Source organism: Mustela erminea, chromosome 2 (assembly GCF_009829155.1).
Source record: "Mustela erminea isolate mMusErm1 chromosome 2, mMusErm1.Pri, whole genome shotgun sequence".
NCBI classification, from domain to species: Eukaryota; Metazoa; Chordata; class Mammalia; order Carnivora; family Mustelidae; genus Mustela; species Mustela erminea.
In genome coordinates this window covers 84792625-84813894 of record NC_045615.1, presented here as the reverse complement: position 1 = coordinate 84813894, position 21270 = coordinate 84792625, and the positions used below count along the sequence as shown (strand labels likewise).

At 35.0% G+C, this 21270-nt stretch overlaps 1 pseudogene; it reads right to left on the bottom strand.

Moving 5' to 3' along the window:
- Window positions 1–242: 242 nt before the first annotated feature.
- LOC116582322 overlaps window positions 243–21270 on the bottom strand; it is a 40873-nt pseudogene continuing 19845 nt past the window's right edge.

Here is a 21270-nt window from a genome sequence, read left to right as displayed (position 1 = left end):
GAATTATGTATACATCCAGGTTACTACCGTCCTAATTAGGATATGAAACATCTCCGTCTCCATAAATTTGTTTAATGCCTCTTTCCACTCAATTCCACCACACAGACACTTTTGTGTCTTTTTTCTTTCATGGAGCATGTTTTTGAAATGCATCCCTGTTGTGTAGATCTTGTATCTGTCTTTTGTATGGGAATCATTGCAAATCATTACAATATGTGACCCCTTCTCTCTAGCTTCTCTCATTAAGTTTTTTGTGGAGATGAAGAACCAAAAGAATTAGCAATGAAGTTTCTGGAGAGAATTTGGGATTCCGTAATGGGACAAAGGGAGTAGATGTTAGGATGTTGGTAGATGTTTGGCAGCAGCCAAAATGGACTATTTTGTATGGTCTGGGAAAGCCTTAAATTTGGGGCATATACTGAGTGGGAAGGAAGGTATATGAGGATCTGTATAAACCAGGGAAGCAGGATAGGCACTGTCAGGGGATCCTGAGGGTGCATCCATATTTCTCTAGGAAGAGCTGGGCTTGACTTCCACCCCAACTAGTAGTTTGGCTTTCTTTCTTTCCTTTTCTTTCTTTCTCTCTTTTTTTCTTTTTCTCTCTCCCTCATTCTTTCTTAGATTTTATTTATTTGAGAGAGACAGGAGTAGCAACAGAATGCGTAAGCGGGGAAGAAAAGGAGAAGCAGGCTCCCTGTTGAGCAGGGAGCCCAATGCAGTGCTCAATCCCAGGACCTTGGGCTGATGACACAAACTGAAGGCAGATGGTTAACCAACTGAACCACCCAAGCCAGGCATCCCATGTTGTTATTTGGCTTTCTTGAGCTTTGTTCTATGCTTCTTGAACCAAACCTGCAGTACTGTGAGATGTATCTCCAGTTTTGAAGCCATTTCTTTCTGAAGGTTGAGAATAGTGTATGGGTTCTTGTTGAACAAGAATTCCAAATCTGTCAATTATTTCTCAGTGAACATTGTTAGTTTCCTTTGTGAATGCTCTGGTGCTTTCTTTAGGAAGGTCTCCTGCACCTGACATCCTGATATCTAGATGTGTTTGCATGCTCTGGTTCTGTGTCAAGCCTGGGCATGCCTTCTGAATGAAAACTTATTTACAGCATTCCAGATCTCATTCAGGCACATTCTGAGAATAAATAATGACTACAAAGCATATGCTAATACCCAAAGGCTGTTCTCACGAGCAGCCTTAATGCTAGAGTTGCCTACAGAAGTCAATCTTTTACTGTCCAGAAGAGATAAGACCCAATCTATGGTTGGCATAAAGATTTCACTCTCTTTTCCCCCAACCCTATCATTTGGGCATCCCTTGGTACAGATGCCCAATCAGAACTCAGTTCAGAGCTTTCGAATGCATTCTTGGATGGAAAGACAGAAGGTCCACCAGTGTCTGGCACTTTGTCACTGCTTGCAGTGAACTAGGAAGAAAAAGACTAGGGAAGAGTGGTAAATCAGGTAGTGTCACCAGATACCTATTATAATAAGCAAGAACCACCTAGACCCTCTGGAGTTCCAAATCAATTGCCACTGGAATTAACTAAGCTTCATCATCCACATTAAACATGGAAACAGTGAAAAATATTTTAAAACTCATAATGTATTTTTTTATAAATTAGAGATTTGTTGGGTTCAAAAAGTAGTAATCTTACATTGCACAATACTTTATTATATGCAAAGATTTTTCATTCCTTCCTTGAATCCTTTCAGATAGGAAAGGCAGGTGTTATCTTTATTTCAAAAATAAGAATTGAAAGACCATAGAGATTAAGGGAAATGTTTTAGGTCACACAGAAGTAAATTTTGAATCAGTCAATAAATGCCTTTTCCTATTTCTTCTCACCCCCTTCACCTGTCAAGTTATATTTAATCTACAAAGTAGTCATGAACTGTTTTTCCTTTTGTTTCTTTTGACTTTTTTAGAGATACTTATATTGATCTGCAAGTTTAATAAGAAGTTCTGTAATTATTTTCTTCCCTTGTACTTGTCCAAAAGGAAAAATAGTTTACATTTTAATTCTGTGGGTGGTCCTATTCTTAAAAATAAAATAAAATAAAATAAAAAATCAAATGCAGTGTGTTTGAAGTCTGGATACTTTTTTAAATCTAAGGGTATTTTTGTTGTCATTGTATTTGGAAAGCTGACTCTGACATTTTAGCTATAGAGAGAAAAATTTTGATAAATCTGTTGTTTGTCACCTTACCAAAACCAAGAAAGGTAGGAAATGGGACAGCTGGTAGATATTCCTAACTGAGAGTGTCAGAAAGAGTGAGTATGAAGAGAAATCTGTTGATGTTGAGGCTTTTGATCTGACCCTCCAGGCAGGGATGGCTCTGGCAGAGAATTACTCCCTAGTAGCACTTTCAGGTAGAAGTCCTAGTAAGTGCCCACATCCAAAATGCTTGAAGAATAGGAAGGACTTTTCTCCAAAATAAGTTTCTTTTCCTTCTGAAATGCCTACTCTGAATAAATGATTCAGATCTCTATGGAATGGAATTAAATTCAATGGAAGAGTGCTCACATCCTTGTTATGTTCTCTACTCAGAGTTAGCAGTTGCAGAAACAGGAACCAAAATGATGGATCAAAAGTGGTCACTTTGTGGTATTTATATGTTGCATTTTAAATTAGATTTCATATAGCTTTGACAAATATAACTTGAAAAAAGACTATTCTTGGGTTAAAAAAAAGAAAGCAAAATAGTGCCAGTTTGGGAAGTTAATGGGAATTATGGGAAAACAATAAAATTTTCACTTAATATTTAGCCCCAGAGAACAGATACATGAAAAATATTTTATCAAATATGTTGAGTTCAATTCCCTCTGTTATTTTTTCTCCCCAAATCAGTTAACTATTCTGCTCAAATGATATATGTTTTCTTTCCAGAGTATTCAATTTTTAATTTTCATACTTAAACGCATTTTTAAAATTTGCTCAAGTGTCCTAAAGGAGACCATTAACTTGATAAATAGATTTATGGTCTTCTCATATTTTGTAGGTTTTTGTTTTGCTTTCTCATATAGAGGCATATGAACACTAAGAAGCTATTTAACAAGTTAGGTTTCTCAATATATTTTAGGATATCATTTCCTCCTTAGATAAATGTGCTGATTTGCTTAGCACTGCTTCAGAAAGCACACAAAGCAATTTGAAAAATATGCAAATATTGTGTTAGCTTTTTTTTTTTAACATTGGAGGAAAAAATAAAATGTGTCCTACTTGAGAATACTGCCTTTTTTACTTTTGAAGAAAAAAAATCCCAGATCCTTTTAAAAATGCCAGATAAATAGCACTATCATTGAAAACTTCCAAAGGAAAAAAAAAAGTTATTTCCAGTCAATCTTCAATGGAAACCACTGGAGAATTTCCAATAAAACAATCAGAATAGCTAACAGCTGTTTTTTTTTTTTTATTACATTAAAAATATTTAAATGACCGTAGGCAGTTATAAACAATAATTCCCTCAGATATCTATCTCATCCTCTTGTTGATTCTTCCTTCCAAAGAAGTAGGTAGATCAAATATAACTGCCTAAGGAAGTATGTGACTAAAATAAGTACTTTTTGCATTTTGAACTCAGGTTTTTACTTCTGAGTAGCTGTTTCTTAACTTCTGCTGGTTTATATTATCCTTGTGGTTAAAATTCCTTCAGCCCCTTTCTCCAATAAGATGGTTATTTCACATCTTTATCTCTTTATCTTCTCAACCCTTTTAAAGAGATGTAATAACTTGAGCTCACAACTAAAAAGGTGGGGGAAAGAGAGGATGTACTTTCTTCTCCAAAAGAGACATTAAACAAGAGCTCACCAATGAATATTTTGACCCAATTTTTTTTCAAAAAAATATAAAAATAATGAATCTCGTCTTCTCCAACAAAATCTTGCAATTTTGAACATTTGTAAAGAATTAAGACCTAGGAAAGACTAATCTCTAGTATCAACATATAAACCTTGACTTTGTCATGAATTTTCCACCTGCATAGTGTCAAAGCAAAAATTGTAAATAAAAAGATAAACAGGCCAAGAAGACTTTATTCAAGGCTATTGAAATAGATAAGAGAGGAGGGAATTAAGTCTGAACTTAAGACCACAGAGACAAGGAGCAGTAGGGTTTTTAAAGGCTAGAGTAAGAGGGAGAGCATAGGCCATCTGTGTTTGTTAACAGGCTTTACCCAAAGAAAAAGGAAACTCCTCTTATATTTTGGACAGAAAATAATGTTGCAACTTGGAGCAAAACACCTACCAAAGTTAGGATCCCACCCTCCAACAAAGAGAAAAATAAAGATGCTACCTCATTGATGACATTTTAAATAAATGTTTCCCAGATCTTTGAGATCCTTTTATATCCTGAGATATAAAACTGCCAAAAAAAGGTTTTTAAAAGACGTATCTTGAAGGGGCAGAGAAAATATTTATACTTAAGTTTCTAAAGTAAATATTCTAAGAAAAGTGAGTTTAGGGGCCTAAAGGGCTTAAAGTCAGAAAGAAGCCTATCTAAAGTTTAGTCAAATTGAGGGACAATTAAGATCCCCTTGATGAATAATTATAGATAGATGATAGATAGATAGATAGATAGATATAGATATGTAAGTATAGATATGGATGGCACAAAATAGCTTATAAATTCAACCTTCTTTATTTAGGCACAAATTTTATCTTATTATATCCAATAGAGTAGAAATATAGTTTACAACACACCTTTTTCCTAGGTATCATCCTTAGCAGGAGTAAGAACAGGAGTCCCTAAGAACTATAAATAGCAACAGCTTCTAAAAATTTATATTTAAAGTATCATTTAAAAAATATACTTCAGAATACCATTCTAAAGTCCAGCACCATGGTTATTGTCACAGACTGTAGAACTAGACTTCCTGGGTTAAAATATCAACTCAACTATTTATTTTTTTTTTTAAAGATTTTATTTATTTATTTGACAGAGAGAGAGAGAGAGACAGCGGAAGAGGGAACACAAGCAGAGTGAGTGGGAAAGGGAGAAGTAGTCTTCCAGCTGAGCAGGGAGCCCAATATGCGGCTCGATCCCAGAACCCTGGGATCATGACCTGAGCCGAAGGCAGATGCTTAATGACCGTCAACTCAACTATTTAGCACTTAAGTGATCTTTGGCAATTATTGTGCTTCAAATTTCTTTTCTTTTTAGTTTATTATATATATATACATATATATAATATATGTATATATATTTTTTTTGAGAGAGAGAGAGAGAGAAAATGGTGGAGGAGGGGAAAAGAGAGAGGGAGAGAGGTAATCTTAAGCAGGCTCCATGCCCAGCACAGAGCCCAGCACAGGTCTCAATCTCACAACCCTGAGGTCATAATCAAAGCTGAAATCAAGAGTGGGATGCTTAACTGGCTGAGCCACCCAGTTGCCCCTCTGTGCCTCCAATTCTCAATAAACTGAATAATAATAATAATTTATCACTGGGTAACCAGTAGGGTTGAGTTTATAAATGTAAAGTACACAGAACAGTACTTAATATACAATAAGTATGAAAATGACTTTTCTTTATTCTAGTCAAAGAAGATTTGCTACTAGTATTGAATAACAGAGCCCTTCTCATCCTTGACACTGCAGAGAATTCTGAATCAGCTTTTTTCAGGATGGTGATCAATATCTTCAATCCTTTTTTTTCTTACTCTCACTAGGTGTCATTGTATTTATTCATACAACTGTAGAATAGACCATCTTAAATGATAAATTCATAAATATCCCTGAACTGAGTTCAGCATACTGAACAATAAAACCATAACTACTAGAATAATAAAAACAAGTCTCATGTTGTTGACATGAAATCTAGAATAACAGCAATGGGTGGGTTTTGGAAGAGCAAGATACCAACAATTCATCATAGACTTACTCTCATGACACATCCCAAGAGTCTTTGATTCCAGCCAAAGCAACACATGATGCCTCCTGCTTGTTCTTAATTATTTCCTAAGCTTCTGGCATGAATGAAAAAATAATACAGAGTAGGAAACACTACAAGTTTCGGAGTGGGAATCCTAGTTCTTTTAATTGCTACATATGTGATCTGAGCAAGTTAATGAACTTTTTTGAACATTAGTTTGATCATACCTATTTTAAATTTTTCAAGAATTTAAAAATAGTAATACATTTTTAAACATTTAGCTAATGATGCATGCTAAATGCTACGTCTTCTGGTGATGAGTTTTCCCCTTCCCTTACATCTTTATGAAACTCTCTAAAACAAGCTCATTCATTCATTCAGCATGCGGCATGTTGCGTCCTCCCAGTGTAAAGTCCTAGGAGTACAAGGGGAACATGGCAGAAAATGGACATTCCTTCACAGAAATTGTGTAGCCAAATGGGGATGCATATAAGTGAATAGTGAATTGAAACTAAATGTGATAAATGCCACAAGAAGGAAATGCAGTATTCTGTGGAGGAACCTAACACCTAACCTACACTTGGATGATCAGGAAAGACTTAAGATACCATGCAATCATCATAACTGAAGTAGTGTTTTTACTGAGGATAAGTACTTTGGTGGAAGCATACAGCTGGGGAGGAAAATGGACAGGATTGAGGCCAAAAAGTAGGTATTGCCTGAAAGAGGAAGGGGTATTAAGTTGTGTAAAAGAATTTGGGATATGATCTCATTGGTAATGGAGACTGAGTCAACAATTTTCAGCTGAGGAGTCACATGATCATATGTCTATTTTAGGAAGATTATTGCAGCTATAATACAGATGATGAAACAAAAGGGAAGAGATAAGTTAGAATCATTGGTAGCAATTGAATCTGGACTTTTAGGTAGTCTGAATGAAGAAGCTGGAAGTAAATGTGTAGAGAAATAGATGAACTCAAGACATGTAAGAATGCAATCAAGATGAACAAAGATGGAAAATCAAGGACAATATCTAGGTTTCTAGTTTGAGAAACTGAGTGGAATCATTCTTTAAGATGGGAACAATGCAGGGGAAAAAAACAGAGTTGATGGGTGCAAAGACAAAAAGTACATCTTTTGTTATATTAAATTTTAGGTGTATGTAGGGCAATGAGGTGATAAGACAAGAATTCTAACATATAGCTCAAGAACTCAACACCAGAATGTAGATAGATGTCAAAAGTGAGTGGTAAGAGCATAAGGAATAACATAGAGGACATTAGGAGAAGGAAAGGAAAAGTGAGTTGGGGTAAATCATAGAAGGAGATGAACGATGAGAGACTGTGGACTCTGAGAAACAAACTGACAGTTTTGGAGGGGAAGAGGGTAGGGGGGTGGGTGAGCCTGGTGATAAATATTAAGGAGGTCATGTATAGCATGGAGCACTGGGTGTGGTACATAAACAATGAATCTTGGAACACTGAAAAAATTAAATTAAATTAAAATTTAAGAAAAGAAAAGGGAAAAAATTGAGTGGTAGATGAAAGTATGTAAGGTCAGACTACAGAGTAACAGAAGATATAGATGCAAGACAAAATGCTAAGGAGGTCCAATATTTAAGAGTTAAGAAAAAAACAAAACAAACAAACAAACAAACAACAATAAAAACAACCCTAAAGGTCTCTGGGAAAGAAAGGGCAAAGAGGGAGGAGGAATGCTATGCACATGTGCTATTAGAAAGGTAAGGAAACATTCCAACAAACTTTTAGGTAAATCTATTATTTTAAATGATCAAACATTAAATAATGTAATATAATATGTTTATTCCTGACAATTTTCCTTAATGACTGCTAAGTTTCTTATTTGCCAGAAGTCAAAAGACAGTTTTTAAAAGATAAAGATCCAAAGTAATAAAATGAGAAACAAAAATAAAAGACAAACAATAAATAATATAAAACAAAAACAATAACCAAACCACAATTACTAAAATCTGATTCCTTAGATGTTTGTTTGCCTTGAGTAGCCAATTTGCATCCTAACTCATCCCTGGAGAAATTATTAGTCCTTTAGTTTTTATTTATATAATGTTGTTAGAATTTGATCTAATTCTGGAGGATACATCATAGGCATAGGTACCTTTCTAATGTGTGTTAATGTGAAGCCATAAGCCAGTAAGATTAATTCACCAAGCCCAATGCAGATAAATTCCTAATCTGTTAAACATTATGAAAATGAAATTACTATAAAAACAGTAAATTTTTTGAGGGAACAAATTCTGTCAGAGCCTTATGTTTATTTCAATTAGAAAATCTATGGAGATAAAATAATGATCCACAGACAGAACAATTTTCTCCAAATCCACTGCCTTTCCCTAAAGCTTTTAAATTCCTTTCAGTCATTTAAAATAGGCCCAATATATTTAGGGTGAGAAATAGGGGAGGGGAGGTAATATGTACACAGGAAGCTTTCTGTGACATAAAGGTGATAAATTTTTTAAATAAGACCTTTTGGTACCTTAATAAATAAGGATAGTCAGATGGAATCTATGAGAGATAGAAAAAGGAGGCAGACTGTTATAAAGAAAAAAGTACATCTTTTAGAGCCAAGCAAACCTTGTTTTGTATCTGTTTTGCCATTTTTCAGCTACATGACATTGGCAAGTTTTTTAACCTAAGCTTCAGTTATTGCACTCACTTAAAGAGAGAGAGAGAGAGAATATCCTCTAGCAACATTCTAGAGATTAAAGATAATATAAACATATGGATTAAAGATAATGTAAATTTTAAAGATCATGAAAATGTTAAATGTAAAGCAATTAGCATGATGATTTTCACTCAATAAATAAGATATATTTTTATAAATACTAGTATGTAAATTGTAATATTTGTGTATGTACATTACCATATTTAATAAATATTGGGTGCCTTGTACAGTGCCAAGTGGTGGAAATGAGGGGGTGAACAAGGCTGACAAGGTCCTCTCCCTGGTAACTTAAATTCTAGTGTACTCTCCCAAAACTGCACAACACTTCTTGCTCCCAAATAATTAAGCACTTTTCTAAATTTAACATTAATGGAAATTTGATTTATTATAAAGATCAAATTGCAGATGGAGGGCACCTGGGTGGCTCAGTAGGCTCTTGATTTCAGTTCAGTCATGATCTTGGGGTCCTTTAATGGAGCCCTACATTGAGATCCCTGTTCAGTGGGGAGTCTACTCAAAGATTTTCCCTCTCCTTTTGCCCCTCTCCCTGCTGGTACATTCTTTCTCTCTCTCAAATTAATAAATAAATCTTAAAAAAAAAAAAAAAGACCAACTTGGCATTTATCCAGGAAGTCCAGGAAATCCACTGAATGTTTTCTGGCCACAGTGGGACAGACCAGATTTGCATTTTAGAAGGATTATTCTAGTGTTAGTACATAACAAATCTGCTAAAACATCTTCACAATGGTTTGGCTGACAAATGATATGACCACAGGAAAGAAGAGAATGTACTGATGTAAGAATGTGTCAGAGACAGAATCAATAGGGTTGGTTTCTGGTTTAGATAATTGATGAGCCAATTTATTAACAACCAATATAGTGAATATAAAAGAAGGTGCTAGTTGGATGAAAACCAGGTAAAAAAATTTTATTAGATGAATTTTACTTGATTTTCATTTCACCAAGCAACTTCTCTTTTTTTTTTTAAAGATTTTTCATTTATTTATTTGACAGACAGATGGAGAGAGAGCAAACACAAGGGGAGGGGCAGAAGGAGAGGGAGAAGCAGGTTCCCCACTGAATAGGACCCTGAGCTGAAGAAAGATGCTTAATGGACTGAACCACACAGACACTTCTGTAACTTGCTCTTTCTGCATTATGTGAAATGGGAGATAAGGTCTTTCAAATACTGGTTCAGATGTTTTACCCTCCATGAAGCCAGCTCAACCCAAGAACAGTTGAACTCTCCTCCCTCTTCTGGATTTCTTGTACTCCTTAGTTACTGGCTTTACCTTACATTATACTATATCATACATTTATCTGTCTCTACTATTGTGTGCTTCTTGAAATTAGGGTTGATGTTTCATCTACCTGTGTTTATCCAAGAATGGCAAAATGTCAGGCCATAACAAGCAATGTATAAATAACTTTGAATTGAATTTCTTAAGATATCTTCTTATAGACCAAGATCTATAGGGTTATAAATATATCTTTATGTATGCAAGTTTATTAGTACTATCAAAGTAAATACACAGTGAGGTCTCTGTGGACACGTTAAAACAATCTGAATATAAATAGAATCAATAAACTGGTTTCAGGCTCTGGATCCATTGATTACTAGCTGTATGACATTAGAAATAAATACTTTTTAACTTTCTGAATCAGATTTATAATCTAAAACATAAGTATAATGATATTGGTTCAATTCAACAAACATAACTGTGTGGTTCACATGAGAGGATACCCTTAAGAGCAGTCTTCAAAGCCACAAAAGGATGTAGACATGCAAGTTATATATTATCTTGAGGAAAAGTTTTTTAAATCATGCATGTTTGTTGATCATTTTATACTTTCTAAAAGATATGCAAATATATAAATACACTATTGCATTTTAGTATATATTCTATAATTAAAATATAGGAATAACAAAAACAAATATTCAAATATATACTATCCTTCTATTCTTCATTTCTTTACAAAGTCAATCATTATCATTGAACTTTCTAAAATATACAAATTTCTACAAAATATAAATTTTATCCCGAGCTGGAGTGGGATGAAAAGCAATCAATTACCACTGGAATTTATTCTTGCAAATCATAAAAACAATAATATGATGTGTTTAGAAACAAGTGGTATTCTTTCTTTTGTTCTTGAATTTTATATCCAACTATATATATAGTTTTATATATATATATATAGATATATATATATATATAGATATATATGAAATGTTGAAAAAGGAAGAGCAAGATGGTGGAGGAGCAGGAGACTGAGATATCATCAGGTCCCAGGAATTCAGCTAGATAGTTATCAAACCATTCTGAACACCCACAGATTCAACACAAAATAGAAGTGGAGAAGAGCAGCAGTACTAGAAACAGAAAATCAACCACTTTCTGGAAGGTAAGACATGCAGAGAAGTGAATCTGAGGTGACCAGAAGACTACAAGGGTCCTGGCAAGTGAGAGAGCAGCAGAAAATGAAATCAGAACTTTTAGAAGTCTGCTCTACTGAGGGACATCACTCCAGAGGCTAAGTGGGGAGTGGAGCCCTCACAGGGACAGTGTGGTCTCAGGACCCACGGGGACACAAAAAGACCAGGGGTGTCTGAGTGTGGCAGAGCTCCCAGGTATGGGAGAGGGGGAGCTGGCTCCAGGGACAGAGCCCACTACTCTCAGCTTGGGATTACCTTAATCTGTGATCTGAGGCATAGTCGGGCCACTGATCTTCAAGCAGGGATCCCACAGCAGGTCCAGGGAGACCTCCCCCCACCTTCCTCCCCCAGGAGGAGCTGCCCAGGAGGGCACTGCAGGAATCTGCTGGGTTTGGAGACTCTGAATGGGGCTGTGCACCAGAGATAGAAACACTCAGTCACAGGCCTGGTAAGAACAGTGTGGCCAGAGACCAGGGAGATGGGAGGGATTGACTGCATTTCTCTAAGGGCATATTGAGGAATGGAGCCCTGAGCTCTTGGCTTTTATGGGCTGGAGATAGGGAGGCCACCATTTTCATTCCCACCCTCCAAAGCTGTATGAAAAGCATTCAGGGCACAAAAGCTACTGAGAGCAAACCCAAGAAGATTATTTAGCCTGCCCCTGGCAAGAGCAGTGCAATTTTGCCTCAGGCAAAAACATTTGAGCATCACTGCAACTGGACCCTCCTTCAGAAGATCAGCAAAAGCATTCAGCCAAGAGTAAGTTCACTGATCAATGAGAACTGTGGAACTCCAGAGCTAGCAGAAAGCAACACATAGAATTCATAGCTTTTCCCCATGATCCTTTAGTCTTTCAAAGTTAAATTTTTTTTAAAATTTTATTTTTTTGTATTCTCTTTTTACAATTTTTCCCCTTTCCTATTTTAACATTTTTAACTATTTTATCTTATCGAGACCTTTTTAAAAATCTTTTTTAAATATTTATTGTTATAGCCATATGTTATCCCCTCATTGTATTTAACCTTACTTCTTGTATATATATTTTTTTCTTTAAAATTTGGAATACAATTTATTCTAATATACCCTAAATTTAGTGCATAGCTTTGTTCTAGTTTCCAACTTGATAACATTCTTTCCTCTCTTTTTCCTTTTTACAACCAACTTCTTATCAATTCCTTTCTAAGAATCTTTTTAAATTTTCATCTTTACAGTCATATTCATTCCTTTGTCATGTTTACCCTTATTTTTGTATATATATATATAAGTTTTTCTTTCTTTAAAATTTTGGGAGGTAGTTTCTTTTAACAGACAAAATATACCCAAAATCAAGTGTGTGACTCTGTTCTATACTTTTTCTTTTTTTCCCCTCTTTCTTCTCCCCCTGATTTCGGGTCTCTTCTGATTTGGATAATGTATATTTTTCTGGGATCACTGCTACCCTTTTAGTATTTGTTCTCTCCTTCATCTATTCTTACCTGGATAAAATGACAAGGCAGAGAAACTCAAAACAAAACAAAACAAAGAACAGGAAGCAGTACCGACAGCTGGGGACCTGATCAATATGGACATTAGTAAGATGTCAGAACTAGAGTTCAGAATGATGATTATCAAGGTGCTAGGTGGGCTTGAAAAAAACATGGAAGATATTAGAGAATTCCTTTCTGAAGAAATAAAAGAACAAAAATCTAAGTTGAAAATTTTAAAAAAGCTATTAATGAGGTACAATAAAAAATGGAAGTACTTACAGCTAGGATAAATGAGGGAGAAAACAGAATTAGTGATACAGAAAACCACATGATAGAGAATAAAGAAGCTGAGCAAAAGAGAAACAAACAACTACTGGACCATGAGGGGAGAATTCAAGAGATAAGTGATACCATAAGAAGAAATAATATTAGAATAATTGGGTTCCCAGAGGAAGAAGAAAGAGAAAGAGGGGCAGAAAGTATATTGGAGCAAATTATAGCAGAGAATTTCCCTAATTTGGTGAAGGGAACAAGTATCAAAATGTAAGAGGCACAGAGAACCCCCCCCCAAAATCAATAGAAATAGGTCCATGCACCATCATCTAATGGTAAAACTTACAAGTCTCAGTGACAAAGAGAAAATCCTGAAAGCATCTTGGGACAAGAGGTCTGTAACCTACAATGGTAGAAACATTAGTTTGACAGCACACATATACACGGAGACCTAGCAGGACAGAAAGGACTGGCAAGATATATTCAGAACAATAAACATAGCGAAGAATATGATATCCAGCTAGGTTCTCATTGAAAATAGAAGGAGAGGGCACCTAGATGGTTCAGTGGGTTGGCCCTCTGCCTTCAGCTCAGGTCATGGTCTCAAGGTCCTGGGATTGAGCCCTGCATCAGACTCTCTGCTTGGTGGGAAGCCTGCTTCCCCCTCTCTCTCTGCCTGCCTCTCTGCCTACTTGTGATCTTTCTTCCTCTGTCAAATAATTTTTTTTTCAAATAGAAAATAGAAGGAGAGATAAAAAGCTTCCAGGACAAGCAATAATTAAAAGAATTTTTAACCAGCTCTACAGGAAATATTGAAAGGGGTCTCCTCTAAGTAAAGAGACAGCTTAAAAGTAACAGACCAGAGATGCACAGAGACAATACACAGTAACAGTCACCTTACATGAAATTCAATGACACTAAAGTCATATCTTTTAATAATTACCCTAAATGTAAATGGGCTAAGTGCCCCAATCAAAAGACACAGGGTATCAAAGTGGATTAAAAAAAAAAAAAAAGACCCATCTATATGCTGTTTGCAAGAAACTAATTTTAGACCCAAAACAATTCCAGATTTAAAGTGAGGGGGTGGAAAACAATTTACTATGGTAATGGACATCAAAAGAAAGCTGGGGTGGCAATCCATATATCAGATATATTAGCTTGTAAGCCAAAGATTATAATAAGACATGAGGAAGGACACTATATCATTCTTAAAGGGTCTAACAAGAAGATTTAACCATTTTAAAGATCTATGCCTCTAACATGGGAGCAGCCTATCACCTAAACCAATTAATAACAAAAATCAAAGAAACATATCAACAGTAATACAATAATAGTAGGGGACTTTAACACCCCCTTACTGAAATGGACAGATCATCTAAGCAAAATTTCAACAAGGAAATAAAGGCTTTAATGACATACTGGACCAGATGGACAACACAGATATATTTAGAACATTGCATCCCAAAACCACAGAATACACATTCTTCTCTAGTGCACATGGAACATTCTACAGGATAGATCAAATCTTGGATCACAATTCAGGTCTCAACCAATACCAAAAGATTGGGATTTTTCCCTGCATACATTCAAACCATAATGCTCTGAAGCTAGAACTCAATCAAAAGAGGAAAGTTGGAAAGATCTCAAATACATGAAGGCTAAAGAGCATCCTACTAAAGAACGAATGGGTCAACCAGGAAATTAAAGAAGAACTAAAAATAAAAATTCATGGAAACAAATGAAAATGAAAACACAACTATTCAAAATCTTTGGGACACAGCAAAGGTGGTCCTGAGAGGAAAGTATATAGCAATACAAGCCTTTTTCAAGAAACTAGAAACATCTCAAGTACACAACCTAATCCTATATCTAAAAGAGTTGGAGAAATAACAACAAAGAAAGCCTAACCTCAGCAGGAGAAGAGAAATAATAAATATCAGAGTAGAAATCAGTGAAATAGAAACCAAAAGAACAGCAGAATAAATCAATGAAAGCAGGAGCTTTTTCTTTGAAAGAATTAATAAGATTGATAAACCCCTGGCCAGACTTACCAAAAAGAAAGGAGAAAGGATCCAGACTAATAAAATGATGAATGAAAGAGGAGAGATCACCACCAACACCAAAGAAATGCAAACAATTATAAGAACATATTATGAGCAACTATACACCAGCAAATTTGACAATCTGGAAGAAATAGAATTATTCCTAGTGACACATAAACTACCAAAACTGAACCAGCAAGAAGTAGAAAACCTTGGGACGCCTGGGTGGCTCAGTGGGTTAAAGCCTCTGCCTTCGGCTCAGGTCATGATCTCAGGGTCCTGGGATTGAGCCCCACATCGGGCTCTCTGCTCAGCAGGGAGCCTGCTTCCTCCTTTCTCTCTACCTGCCTCTTTGCCTACTTATGATCTCTTTCTGTCAAATAAATAAATAAAATCTTAAAAAAAAAAAAAAGAAATAGAAAACCTAAACAGACCCATAACCAGTAAAGAGATTGAAGCTGTCATCAAAAATCTCCTTATAGACACCTGGGTGGCTCAGTTGGTTAAGCTGCTGCCTTCGGCACAGGTCATGATCCCAGGGTCATGAGATTAGTCCTGCATCAGTCTCCTTGCTCAGCAGGGAGCCTGCTTCTCTCTCTGCCTCTGCCTGCCACTCTGCCTGCTTGTGTGCTTACTCTCTCTCTTTCTCTCTCTTTCTCTCTGACAAAGAAATAAATAAAATCTTAATTTAAAAAAAAAGTCTCCCTACAAACAAGAGCCCAAGGCCAGATGGCTTCCCAGGGGAATTCTACCAAGCTTTTAAAGAAGAATTAATACCTATTCTCCTGAAACTGTTCCAAAAAATAGAAATGGAAGGAAAACTTCCAAACTCATTTTATGAGGCCAGCATCACCTTGACCCCAAAACCAGACAGAGACCCCATAAAAAAGGAAAATTACAGAACAATATCCTTGATGAATGCAGATGCAAAAATTCTCACCAAAATACTAGCCAATAGGCTCTAACAGTACATTAAAAGGATTATTCACCACGACCCAGTGGGATTTATTCCAGGGCTTCAAGGTTGGTTCAACATCCACAAATCAATCAATGTGATACAGTACATTAATAAAAGAAAGAATAAGAACCATAGGGAACTCTCAATAGTTGTTGAAAAAGCATTTGACAAAGTACAGCATCCTTTCTTGATCAAAACTCTTCAACGTGCTGGAATAGAGGGTACATACCTCAATACCATCAAAGCCATCTATGAAAAAACCACCATGAATACCATTTTCAGTGGGGAAAAACTGAGAGTTTTTTCCCTAAGTTCAGGAACATGACAGTGATGTCTACTATCACCACTGTTATTCAACACAGTGCTAAAAGTCCTAGCCTCAGCAATCAGACAACAAAAAGAAATAAATGGCCTTTGAATTGCCAAAGAAGAAGTCAAACTCTCACTCTTTGCAGATGGTATGATACTTTATGTGGGAAACCCAAAAGACTCCACTCTAAAACTGCTAGACCTCATACAAGAATTCAGTAGTATCAGGATATAAAATCTATGCACAGAAATCAGTTGCATTTCTATACACCAACAGTAAAACAGAACAAAGAGAAATTAATGACTCAATCCCATTTATAATTGCACCCCAAACCATAACACACCTAGGAATAAACCTAACCATAGAGGCAAAGAATCTGTACTCGAAAAACCATAAAGTACTCATGAAAGGAATTGAGGGTGACACAAAGAAATGGAAAAATGTCCCAGAGAGCCTGCTTCTCTCTCTCCCTCTGCCTGCCACTCTGTTTACTTGTGCTCTCTATATCTCTCTGTCAAATAAATAAATAAAATATTTAAAGAAATAAAGAAGAAGTGATATATATATATATATATATATATATATATATATATATACACAATGGAATACTATGCAGGCATCAAAAGAAACAAAATCTTCCCATTTACAATGATGTGGATGGAACTAGAGTGTATCATGCTAAGCAAGGTAAGTTAGTCAGAGCAATACAATTATCATATAATCTCTCTGATATGAGGAATTTGAGAAGCAGGGCGGGGGGTTGTGAGGGATAGGGAGGGAAAAAAATGAAACAAGATGGGACCGGGAGGGATACAAACCATAAGAGAATCTTAATCTCATGAAACAAACTGAGGGTTGCTGGGGGGTCAGGGATAGGGACAGGGTGGCTGGGTTATGGACATTGGGGAGGGTATTGCTATGGTGAGTGCTGTGAAATGTGCAAGCCTGATGATTCATAGACCTGTTCCTCTGGGGCAAATAATACATTATATGTTAATTTTAAAAATCCACCCTCTCCCACTCCCCCTCTTTGTACACCTTATCTCTCTTTGTCAAATAAATCTTTTTTAAAAAATCCAAATAAAAACAGATGTTTTGGAAGAAAAAAAAAGATATTCAACCAGAAATAAATAAAGTAAAGAAGAGAAATCAGTAGGAAAAAATCAACAAAACTAAGAGTTGTTTTTTTGGAACAATAAACAAAATTGGAAAACCTTAGCTAAACCAACTGAGATAAAAAGAGAAAAGACTCAAATAAATATTTCTGATGCTACAGAAATAAATATTAAGAGACATCTATAAACATTTACTCACCAACAAATTGGATAACCTAGAAGAAATGGGTAAACTCCTAGAAACATACAATATACAAAAAATAGAAGAAATAGAAAGTCTGAGTAGATCTACAACTGGAAAGGATATTGAATTATTAAGTGAAAATCTTCCAAAAAGGTCCAGGAAAAGTCTAGGACTAGATGGGCTTCAATAGCAAATCCTACTAAAATTTTTAAAAAAATTAATGCCAACCCTTCTCAAACTCTTTCAAAAGGAAATTAAAGAAGACAAAAGAAATGGAAAGACATCCTGTGTACATGGATTGGAAGACTTAATATTGTTAAAATGTTTATACTAACTAAAGTAATCTATAGAGTCAATACCATTCTATCAAAATCTCACCAGTGTTTTTAAAAGAAGTAGAAAAAAATAATAAAATTCATATGGATCTGCATAAGACCCCAAATAGACAAAACAATCTTGGCAAAGAAGGAAAAAGATAGAGGTTTCACACGTCCTGATTTTAAAATATTTTGCAAAGCTATAGTCAGCAAACAGTATGGTTTGACCTAAAAACAGACATGTAGGTCAAAGGAACAGAGTAGATAGCTCAGAAATAGACCCATAACTCTAAGATCAACTGATTTTTAACAAGTGTCCCAAAAACAAAACAAAACAAAACTATACACTGGGGAAAGAGTCTCTTCAACTAATGATGTTGAGAGAATTGGATATGTACATGCAATAGAATGAAATTGGACCTTTATCTTACACCATACACAAAATTCAACTGAAAATAAATTTCGTGCTTGAATTTAAACCTCAAACTGTAGAACTACTAGGAGAAAACAAGAAAAAACTTCATAATATTGGTTTGGGCAATGATTTTGTATATATGGCAGGTAATAAAATCAAAAATAGACAAGTGGGACTACATTAAAGTTAAAAACGTCCTTGTAGGGCGCCTGAGTGGCTCAGTGGGTTAAGCCTCTGCCTTCAGCTCAGGTCATGATCTCGGTCCTGGGACCGAGCCCCACACTGGATTGGAAGACTGCTGAGCAGGGAGCCTGCTTCTCTCTCTCTCCCTGTCTGCCTCTCTGACTACTTGTGATCTCTGTCTGTCAAATAAATAAATAAAATCTTTAAAAAAAAATTAAATGACAAAATTAAAAACAAAACAAAACAAAACAAAAAACCTCCTTGTAGGCAAAGAAAGAAATCAGGAGGGTGAAAAGGTAAGCTATGCAAGGGAAGAAAATATCTTCAAGTCACATTTCTGATAAAAGGTTAATATCCAAAATATATAAAGAACCACTCTAGTCAGTAGAAAATAAGCCTATAAATTCTTGATTAAAAAATGAACTTGAGACTTAAATGGACATTTCTCCAATGAAGACACACAAATAGTCAACAGGTATATGAAAATATCAGAAAAATTCAAATCAAACCCACAATGAAATATCATTACACAAGGGTTAGGATGGCTATCGGGAAAAACAAAAAACAAAAAAAAAAAAAAAAAGAGAGAGAGAAAAGAAAAAAAAAGAAAAAAGACAAGTGTTGGTGAAGATGTAGAGAAATTGAAGCGCCCTAGTAACACTGCTGCTGGCAAGGTAAAATGGTGCAACCATTGTATTAAATAGTATGGAGAGTCCTCAAAACTTAAAAATAGAACTATCACATGATCCTGCAATCCTCGTTCTGGGTATATACACAAAATTATTGAAATCAGGATCTCAAAAAGTTATCTGTACTCCCGTATTCATTGCAACATTATTCACAATACACAAATAAGGAAATGATATAAATATCTGTTCACAGATGAATGGATTAAAAAAAAACGTGTTATATACATGCAACGTAACATTATTCCTCTAAAGTCTCAATTATGAAAATGAATAAGTTCTAAAGATCTGCAGTACAACATCGTATAGTTAACAACACTGCATTGTATAGCTAAAAATGTATTCAGAGGGTGAATTCCACCCTCTGTGGTATTCTTACTATAATAAAATAAAATTTTTAAGAAGTTTCCTTATTGATTATTTAAATTATGCCTTCAAAAATTTGGAATTTGCCAATCTCAGGGATCATGTGATTGATTCATTCCCTTAAACTAACTCAATTAGGATATCAACACCTTTTCTATTAAAGAACAATAATTTCTTTCATTAAACATATTAAGGATACTTAGAGTCATTGCTAAAAGCAGTGTTTTTTTATTACACAATTTTTTTTATCATACAGTGTCTTCTTACTAAATGAACATATACTTAGCTAAGAAAGAAGGAAAGAGAGAGAAGAAGGAAGGAAGGAAAGAAGGAAGCAAGGAAGGATGGATTGGGGAAGGAAAAAGGGGGGAGAGGGAAGGGAAGGGAAAAGAAAGGAGGAAAGAAAGAAGAAAGGGAGGAAGGAAGGGAGGAAGGAGAGTAGAGTAAGTGTATCGTCTCATCCATTTCCTCTGGCACTGCTGATGAGTATAGTCAATTGTCTTTTTGACCCCAATTTTTCTCTCATTCTCGCTGACCATTCCCTATTGTTGGCATACGATTCCTGTACAAATTTTAACACTACCAGTTAAGCAGATAGTAATACAAAGAGAGTGGACTTTGGATCTTGTCTTCACCTATTGTTAGCTAGGTGACTTCACCCAAGTGAATGATTTCAAGTCACAAAATATGGTGCATAGGATCCTACAATTAAAGCTTAGGCTAAACACATGAAGTCCATCAGAACTTCCTTCTTCTTTCCTTTTTTAAAACGTTCTAGCCTTAAGCTGAATAAATAGAAACCAACAGTCTCTAAAAATAAAGAAATAAATAAAAGAATAGGGAAAAGAATGCTCAGAAATTTCTAATCCTCACTAAAATAAGAACCTATACTGGATCTTTCATATTATATTTCATACTAGATCATTCAATTTTATCATCAAAATACAAAATTGAAAGAGATTATCAAATGTGATTGAAATAATGGTAGATCTTACTTGATTATATTTGCTCATTACTTTTCTTTATATTTTTTCTTGCTATGTTATGAAATAAAATAGTCCTAAGGCCTGCATATAAAAGCTTCAGTTAAAGGTCAAGGCTTCCTAAATAAAGCACCATCAGTAAACATTCTTATTGTAGTAAATTGTTCTTCCATTCTTTTAGAGATTAAAAAGGAGAGGTTTAGTGAAGAAATAACCATGGTAATAAATTCCCTTAAGAGATACAAAGTGGTTTGAATTTGTTATAAAATTTGATTGAAAATAAGCTTTAAGAGATTATTTTTAACCTATAAATGCATGGTTTCTAATTCCACTTTCATATCTCTAAGGGAAAAGAAAACCTGTTAGATCATTACTTTTACTTTTACAATGTGCATAGGGTCCCCAAGTAATAAATTTTCAAAGTATTTTTGATGTGAAAGATAAAATCCTGCCCTTAATATTAAAAAATATTATCAAGGCAGTAAAGCTGCTCATCTAAATTGAAGGATTATCACTATTAAATTGAACATGTATATTTCTGTAGGAGATCTATAATCCCCAATTTTTGGAACAATGATTTTCATCTTTATTTGCCTGTCAAACATCTATAATTCAGATTAACTTGACAGCTTTATGAGACATGATAATTCTGTCCAATTGAATGCAACGGGGCAGGGATTTTTTTCTACCAAGAAGCCATAACAATATTACAAATATCAATGCAACATCTAGCTATGACATTAATGATATTATTTTCTTCCTAGATGATTAGATTAAAATAGTTTTCTATATGTATTAAAAATTATAATCTCCAATAACCAAAAAAAATCTTTAAGTAATTCTTCTCGTTCTTAGTTTTCATTTGACCAAGAATATAAACTAGGCTTTTAGTGTACAATAGCATGCAGCTACTAAAAAGGAAAGATCACATGGAAATTTGGGCTGACAATTTATGG